This window comes from Olea europaea, unplaced genomic scaffold (assembly GCF_002742605.1).
Source record: "Olea europaea var. sylvestris unplaced genomic scaffold, O_europaea_v1 scaffold2887, whole genome shotgun sequence".
Classification (NCBI taxonomy): Eukaryota; Viridiplantae; Streptophyta; class Magnoliopsida; order Lamiales; family Oleaceae; genus Olea; species Olea europaea.
In genome coordinates, this window is record NW_019247418.1 from 30,621 (window position 1) to 40,649 (window position 10,029).

At 30.2% G+C, this 10,029-nt stretch overlaps 1 pseudogene; it reads left to right on the top strand.

Annotated features, from left to right (window-relative positions):
* The window catches only part of LOC111384283, a 12,522-nt pseudogene extending 5,801 nt beyond the window's left edge, over window positions 1-6,721 (top strand).
* The last annotated feature ends 3,308 nt before the right edge of the window (window positions 6,722-10,029 follow it).

The window sequence follows — 10,029 nt, forward strand, 5'->3', positions numbered from 1 at the left end:
AACCTTAGTCATTTATTTATATAAGCCCAAATAGGCTTGGCCTGACCCAATCCAATATTTAATTAACACATTTAATTAAACTCGGTCCGTGAATTAATTAATTCGGGCCTATAGATAAGCAATCCAATTAATTAATTTATCCAACACTTGTTAAATCAATGAATTGACAAATCACAATCTTCTAGTTCTCCTTTTGTGTGCGACCCATCCGATTCTCAATCACGGTGCCTAACGATGTGAAAATATTATTTTGATCTAATTAAAATTGATAAATTAAAACATCATTTTAATTTATCACCAATTCACATTCACCTTCCCAGATTGACATCTAGCAATGTATAAGGGCAATACATCTGACGAGAAATATTGCGTGGTTTAATAAAACCAAACTCGTTCATTTATTGTGAAATTATAGCCCCTTCGTCAATATAATCCAATTAATTACAAGATATGGAAGTGTGACAATCTCGATTATTGATCATATCTTTCATTCCACTATTAAGTCATATAAGTCAAAAACTTCTTTTCAACTTCCGAGTACACCTTGACCAAGGATTTCGTTATTGACTTAATTGAATGAAATGCAAATCATATCTCTTACTATCTAAGAGTGGCGAATTCTCTATTGGTCACTTACAACCTTCATACGATTCTTGATATGCCCGAACAATGCCATATTAATGGCCTTTGACAGAGCAACATCCAACACCGTCAAAGCATGACTGTCCTTATATAAGGCATTGTAATGACCTCAAGGCAAAGGACCAATTCCACTACCGAATATTAGAGATTAACACTGACGCTCAGATAATTATCCATGTCGAATCTCTTATCGAGTTTTCAATATTTTGTTCTACAACAAAATATTCACGTGTTCATTCAAGTGTCATTACACTTTAGCTTGTAAGATTAGTTACTTATTTCACAATTAAGAAATGTTACACATGATGGTCTATCCATAATAACAATATCCGTATCTCGTCATTACTTACGACCACGGACGATTTAAATTCAATCATATGTGATTAGTATCTCAAAATCACAACTGTGATTAACAAATTACCAAGGTTTGAATCTACGGATTCCTTTATTTAATTTAATTGAATATTAATTAAATAACAGATATGTTATAAAGATTGCATCAACTATATATTAAAGGTATTTATGTCTAAAATTGATTGAATTTAGGGCATAACACTTACAGAACGTTACTTTTGAAATCGTGTTTTCGTGAATATCATATTTGAATTCCTATCAATGACTAAACATACCCCCCCCCCCCCGGCCCAAAAAAAAATAATAATAAAAAAATCTATTTTAGATTATTGTTTGGATTCTAGGCTAGTTGATCTCTCTTTTTCCATATGTGATGAAACGAGAGAAACATATAAATATTTTATATGGCGGGACTATTTAATTAAAATCAAATTTTAATTAGATACTAATTAGAGTCCAACTTTAATTTCAAAACATGAGGTTGTTGAATTTAATTAAACAGCAAAATTAGTGTCCAACTCTAATTTCAAGATTTTAGGGCAAACTTATTTAATTAAAGTCAAAATTTAATTAAATATGAAATTAGAGTCTAACTCTAATTTAATTTTTTTATAGGGCGAGATAATTTAAGTAAAATCAAATTTTAATTAAATGTCAAATTTGAACCCAATTCTAATTTTAAGAACATATTAGGGTGAATTATTTAATTAAAAATAAAATTTGATTAAATAGTAAATTAGAGTCCAACTGGAATTTCAATTGATTTAACATTTTAATTTAGAATATAACTCGAAAATAAAATAAAATTTAATTATGGGTCAAATTTAATATTTAGGTTAAAATCTAATTTTAACTATAATACAAAAGTAGTCAATTTTAAATGAAATTTTAATTGGGTCAAAATTGAAAATTTAGGTCAAACCCATTTAAAAATCAAATTTAAAACCATTTTCAAGTTTAGATTCAAAATCATTTCAAAATTGCAAAGTAACCCCTTTGCCATTAAAATTATGGACGAATCCTTTCAATTTCTGAAATTGTAGAAATAAAATTACAATTTGACCCTAAACCTTAATTGCAGGGTAGGGACTTACAATTTCATAAATTGCAAGACATGCCCCCCTTCTCCAAATCATCCATTCAAACTGAAAACCCTAATAATTTTTTTTTATATATATTCTTCTTGGTGGCATTGGCATCGTCGGCCGGTGCCACAGATACAGACAGCTCTTGCCGCTATTGCAGCGCTTTCGCACTGCTATACAATAACGCAAAAAGCGTTGCTTATGAGTGGTAGCAACGCCTCCTTGCCCAACCTTGACCGGCTCCTTTCTTTAATTATTATTTCAACCCAAAATAATATTCTATTCAAAACATATTTTGAAGATAGAATTAATTTCTGAATTGCTAGAAACAGTAAAAAGAACAAAATCAATTTGTTCCCAAAAATTCAAAACAATCTCTAACAAATACAAATTAAGCTTTGATACCACTGTTGAGAATTTACTTATCATGTATAGCAGAAAATTAAAATATATTTCAATTCCAAACAAGATTCTACTTTGTGTTTAGATAGAATTTGTGATCGAAATTGTACATTTTGCAAACTCTGCTATTTTTTCGTTCCAACAATTTCGATTTGCCATCCACAGTTGTCCAATTGTACGTCCAACCTCCAATGAAATTCCACACAGAGAAAACAAGATTGTAGGAAATAGGGGTTTTCTTCTTGTACTAGCAAGAATAAAATTCTCTACATATTGAAAACCTTAGTCATTTATTTATATAAGCCCAAATAGGCTTGGCCTGACCCAATCCAATATTTAATTAACACATTTAATTAAACTCAGTCCGTAAATTAATTAATTCGGGCCTATAGATAAGCAATCCAATTAATTAATTTATCCAACACTTGTTAAATCAATTAATTGACAAATCACAATCTTCTAGTTCTCCTTTTGTGTGCGACCCATCCGATTCTCAATCACGATGCATAACGATGTGAAAATATTATTTTGATCTAATTAAAATTGATAAATTAAAACATCATTTTAATTTATCACCAATTCACATTCACCTTCCCAGATTGACATCTAGTAATGTATAAGGGCAATACATCTGACGAGAAATATTACGTGGTTTAACAAAACCAAACTTGTTCATTTATTGTGAAATTATAGCCCCTTCGTCAATATAATCGAATCAATTACAAGATATGAAAGTGTGACAATCTCGATTATTGATCATATCTTTCATTCCACTATTAAGTCATATAAGTCAAAAACTTCTTTTCAACTTTCGAGTACACCTTGACCAAGGATTTCGTTATTGATTTAATTGAATGAAATGCAAATCATATCTCTTACTACCTAAGAGTGGCGAATTCTCTATTGGTCACTTACAACCTTCATACGATTCTTGATATGCCCGAACGGTGCCATATTAATGGCCTTTGACAGAGCAACATCCAACACCGTCAAAGCATGACTGTCCTTATATAAGGCATTGTGACGACCTCAAGTCAAAGGACCAATTCCACTACCGAACATTAGAGATTAACACTGACACTCAGATAGTTATCCATGTCGAATCTCTTATCGGGTTTTCAACATTTTGTTCTACAACAAAATATTCACGCGTTCATTCAAGTCTCATTACACTTTAGCTTGTAAGATTAGTTACTTACTTCACAATTAAGAAATGTTACACATGATGGTCTATCCATAATAACAATATCGGTATCTCATCATTACTTACGACCACGGACGATTTAAATTCAATCATATGTGATTAGTATCTCAAAATCACAACTGTGATTAACAAATTACCAAGGTTTGAAACTATAGATTCCTTTATTTAATTTAATTGAATATTTAATTAAATAACAGATATGTTATAAAGATTGCATCAACTATATATTAAAGGTATTTATGTCTAAAATTGATTGGATTTAGGGCATAACACTTACAGAACGTTACTTTTGAAATCGTGTTTTCGTGAATATCATATTTGAATTCCTGTCAATGACTAAACATACCCCCCCCCCCCCCCCCCCCCAAAAAAAAAAAAAAAAAAAAAATTATATAATTGAACAAATTTATGAAAGAAAGTATTTTAGATTATTGTTTGGATTCTAGGCTAGTTGATCTCTCTTTTTCCATATGTGATGAAACGAGAGAAACATATAAATATTTTATATGGCGGGACTATTTAATTAAAATCAAATTTTAATTAGATATCAAATTAGAGTGCAACTCTAATTTCAAATCTTAAGCAAAATTAGTGTCCAACTCTAATTCCAAGATTTTAGGGCAAACTTATTTAATTAAAATAAAATTTTAATTAAATACCAAATTAGAGTCTAACTCTACTTTAAATTTTTTATAGGGCGAGATAATTAAATTAAAATCAAATGTTAATTAAACGTCAAATTTGAATCCAATTCTAATTTTAAGAACATATTAGGGTGAATTATTTAATTAAAAACAAAGTTTGATTAAATACTAAATTAGAGTCCAACTAGAATTTCAATTGATTTAACATTTTATTTTAGAATATAACTCCAGAATAAAAAAAAATAAAAATAAAAAAATTCAATTATGGGTCAAATTTAATATTTAGGTTAAAATCTAATTTTAACTAAAATACAAGTTGTCAATTTTAAACAAAATTTTAATTAGGTCAAAATTGAAATTTTATGTCAAACCCATTTGAAAATCAAATTTAAAACCATTTTCAAATTTAGATTCAAAATCATTTCAAAATTGCAATCTGGCCCCTTTGCCATTAAAATTATGGAAGATCCTTTCAATTTCTAAAATTGTAGGACCGGCCCTCTTTCTAAAATTACAATTTGACCCTAAATCTTAATTATGAGGCAGGGACTTACAATTTCATAAATTGCAAGACATGCCCCCCGCCTCCAAATCATCCAATTGAACTGAAAACCCTAATAATTTTTGTTTATATTCTTCTTGGTGGCGTTGGCATCGTCGTCCAATGCCAAAGATATGCCCTACAGTAGAAGCCATTTGTGTAGGTAGCTTTTGCCGCTACTGCAGCACTACAGACAGCTCTTGCCACTTTCGCACTACTCATACAATAACTTGAAAAGTGTTGCTGATGAGCGGTAGCTACGCCTTCCCGCCCCCACCCCACCCCCCCGCTCCCTTTTTTTAATTATTATTCCTACCCAAAATAATATTATATTTAAAATAGATTTTGAAGATAGAATTAATTTTCTGAATTGCTAAAAACAATAAAAGAACAAAATCAACTTTTGATTGTTCTCAAAAATTCAAAACAATCTCTAACAAACACAAAGCAAGCTCTGATAGTACTGTTGAGAATTTACTTATCATATGCAGCGGAAAATAAAACATATTATAATTTCAAACAAGAATCTGCTTTGTGTTTAGATAGAAATTGTGATCGAAATTGTACCTTTCTTTGATTCTGCAAACTCCTTTGTTATTCTTTCGTTCCAACAATTTCGATTTGCCACCTACAGCCGTCTAATTGCCAAACCCCCAATGGAATTCCACAGAAAAACAAGATTGTATGAAATAAGGTTTTTCTTATCTTGTGCTAGCAAGAATAAAATTCTCTACAAATTGAAAACTCTAGTCATTTTTTATATAAGCCCAAACGGGCTTGGCCTGATCCAATTCAATATTTAATTAACTCATTTAATTAAGTTCGGTCCGTGAATTAATTAAACAAATTAATTAATACAGGCCTAAAGATAAGCAACCCAATTAATTAATTTATTCAACACTTGTTAAATTAATTAATTGAAAAGTCACAATTTTTAGTTCTTCTTTTGTATGCAACCAATCAGGTTCCCAATCACGATGCCTAACGATATGAAAATATTGCCCCCGTTTGGCCCCTATTTTGTGGTAAAATTAATTGGTGGAATAGTTTTTTTTTTTTTTGACAAAGATTTGCTCATTATGATCCATATACAAAGGGTAAATTCAAGCCAAGATGGCGAGAGAACAATACAGGCTTCATTTAATTCATTGTTCCTTGGTGGTGTTGATACGTTGCTTCCTTTGATGCAACGAAGCTTCCCGGAATTGGGTTTGCAGAGAGAAGATTGTACTGAAATGAGTTGGATAGAATCAGTCCTATATTGGGCTGGGTTTCCCATAGAATCACGCGATGTCTTGTTGAACAGGACTCAGCCAAATGTACGATACTTCAAAGCAAAATCGGACTATGTTCAAATACCTATACTTAAGAATGGGCTTGAAGGAATATGGAAATTGTTTTTTGAAGATGAAGCCAAGGAAGCTATGATGTTCTTGACTCCATATGGTGGAAGAATGCATGAAATTTCAGAATCTGCCATTCCCTTCCCTCACAGAGCTGGTAATTTGTACAAAATTCAGCACTTGTTGTCTTGGGACGAAGAAGAAGTAGAAGCATCAAAAAACTATATAAATTGGATTAGAAAGCTTTACAGTTACATGAGTCCTTATGTTTCAAGATTTCCAAGGGCTGCATATCTCAACTACAGACATCTTGATATAGGAGTTAATGACACAGCATTTGGGGTGTCAAATATTTCAAGAATAATTTTAACAGGTTGGTTCAGGTGAAAACCAAGGTTGATCCTTTTAATTTCTTCTAGAATGAACAAAGTATTCCACTTCTCTGCTCAAGGGTGGACCCAGAATTATTCTTCAATGGGGATGAGACCAAAAATTGGCTAAAATGAGTGATGTTTGCCCCCTGCCTGTACTCATGGTGAAACAAGGATGGAAAATTAGATTCTTGTGGAAATTGAATGCTTCAGTAATTGTATTCTTACTTGTGAATTGATTTTTATTTTTGTCATTACGATACTATATAGTTGATGTCATTTGTGACAATAAAGATTGTTTTTAACTTGTGTTTATTAAAAAAGTACACCATTTTTAATAAATTTAATTAGGATATTGATTTTTATTTCGATTTCTTATTTTTGTCTTCTATTGAATTTATTTATAGCTTCTCATCATGTGTCAAATGAAGAGAGAGGCTCAAAACTTCAAGTACGACCGATGTTTTTCAACTCTCGTTTACGATAATATGGTGTGGCATAAAAAGATAAAATTACAGTTCCTACTAATCATCCTAATTAAAGCACTATAAGCAAATTTTGGTTCAGTCTTAGTCATCAACCAACTTCCCGATCAATAGTGACAAATTTGGATTAATGACCCCAGTCTTCATGCATAAATTGATTTTTTGAGCTAATGGATACCCCTAAGCCCTCGTGATGTAAAGTTTGAAACGAAATACATTGTATTTCATGGTCATCCTCGACAATGCATTTCTTTCTTTTTTGAGCTAATGGATACCCCAGTTCATTTGAAAACCAAAGTTTCTACTAATATTTTTCATGAATGAACATACCACTTCTAGGGTGACCAAGAATTGGAGGTAGGATTCCTGAGAGAACGATTCAATTTATTTTGTATTCTTATAAGTTTCTTGTGGATTGAATTTTATTAATACTGCAACTAGAATATTAAATTGTTCTCACATTTGTTGTGCTAATTAAGATTTTTATTTTTTGATCAGAGACCTCTACAAAAAATAATCAATTTTGCAACAAGAAAATGTTGTCACAAAATTGAGATTTGTTACGAATAATTTTTAAAAGTATAACTTTTATTGCCTATTCTATTTTACAACAGTGCATGCTCGTAATAATATCTCTAATAACAAGTTTGTCGTGAAATATGTTTTACAATGCATTTGATATGTTACATTTTATATTGGAAGATATTGAAAATTTGTAGTACAATTTATTATGTAACAAGTGACGTTTGTAATTAAATTTGTTTCACAACAAAAAGAGTTTATCGCCTCATCATTCGTACAAGAATGTATAATTGGTGCCTAATTTATTTTATGATTATTCATATATGTTACATGTTTTATTTTTAGATGTATAAAATTATTGCACAAATTATTTTGTGACAATAAATATTTATTTATCTGCACTCGTACTTAAATTTATTTTACGACTCAAAAATTTTGTCACTTCAACGATATATAAGTATTGCGTAATTTATTTTATCTTTATTTATGTATGTAGTGGATTCTATTTTAAACATATAACTTTCAATTTGTTACTTTTCAATTGAATTGTAATTCAATAATTTAAAAATGTAACCTACTTAATTAAAAAATGACTACAAGAATGCTTCAATGTACAATTATAAAAATATAAATAATTTCAAAATGGATAAAAAAATTCATATTATTATTGACCAAATAGATATAGACCAATGCATTATTTACAAACTTGCTTAACTCCAAAACCAAAACCAAAACAAATACAAATAAAATATAAGCTAGTAATTCCATGGTTGAACTACTTAGGGTGGTTCACCAAACCTAAAACGAAGAAAATAACAACTAAGTCATGGGAGAAATTACAACTTGTTATGAATTGACCGAAAGATAATGACAATAATAAAATAAATAAAACAAAAAAGAACATCAAGATTTAAGTAGAAACCTAAGATGAGAAAAAACAACAATCAGAGGAGGAGAATTTCACTATAGTCAATAGTAAGTGTCAACAATATCAATATCTCAATATTTTGACATCTATGCTCTCAAAATGTTATTGAATGTTAAGAGAACAATATATATAAATCTTAGAAATCAAATTATAGATGAATATGAGTCCAAAAATGCTTCAAAACGCTAAACGGGCCTAGATCGAATAACCTCGTCGCTCGAGCGACAGACTATTGATAGGCGTGCGACAACTTTGACGCTCGAACACCAGATGAGCTACAAGTCTCGTGAGAAATCCAAGATCAAATATAAAATTATTAAGATTTTTCCAAAATAATTTTATGTCAATATGCATATGGATCATGATTCATGTAATTAGATTTGACATGAAAACGACAAATATGATATATCAACTATATTCATAATTAAAAGGAACAAAAGTGATATTTCGTAGTATGTTTGGAAAAATTGTTTCTTGATAACATGTCACTGTTTATAAACGGATAGCTCAATAAGTCCATAGAAAATAATACAACAGTAGTTTCAAACTTGCAATATAATCTATCAGTTCAACGTAAAAACAATTTCCACATTTTTAATTACTACAGATATTAACCCCACCGCAAGTTTGTACCTATAAACTTTCCTATAATATACGATAACTTGCAGGCATTCTAGTCAACAATTATTGTTTGCACTTGCCAAATTACGATACAATTACATATGTACATATCCATGGATGAATTTAACCATCAAATCATCCTTCACAAAGCCGCTGACTAATGCTAAACTCAGATTTTTTTTTAAAGAAATACTAATAAACAAGAAATTATAGATCGAAAATCCCCAGAAGACAGATTGACAAATAAAATATACACTATACTAATAAAATTTAGAGAAATTACATTTTGGGGTTCGCCGCCTTCTTGATGGCAAATTTACGATAGGCCTTCTTGAGATCATCCTCTGAAGCATTCTTTGAAACTCCAATAGCTCGTAATACTTGCTATTATCACACTTCTTTGGTGCTATACCAAACGTCTATGCTTCTCTCTTTCTCTTCTTCAAATATTGAAAACTATACAATCAAAACATCAAAAATCAGAAAGAAAAAATAAACCAGATCAATGTTAATCAACAGATCTGATTACTAGTAATACAAACACAAAATTGTGTATTTATGTAGAGAGAAGGAAAAGAGTAAATTACACTTAATACACATTTTAAAATAATAATTCATAAAATACATTTCAAATTTTTTTATACTATGATTACTACATTTTACAAAGTAAAAATTAAAAACAATAAACAACCATATATAAATTGATTTTGTTGATGGCTCCTATTAGTCCACCAAAAAAGCCACAATCTAATATAATCAATTAATGTTTCAAGTCCCAAAATTCTATTCTTTTACCAAAGAAAAACCTCCAATTCCACGTGTTAGACATCATGTTGTCAAACGACCTCCTGAGCGATGATGAAAACCAGTTTTATCAGTCGACATGA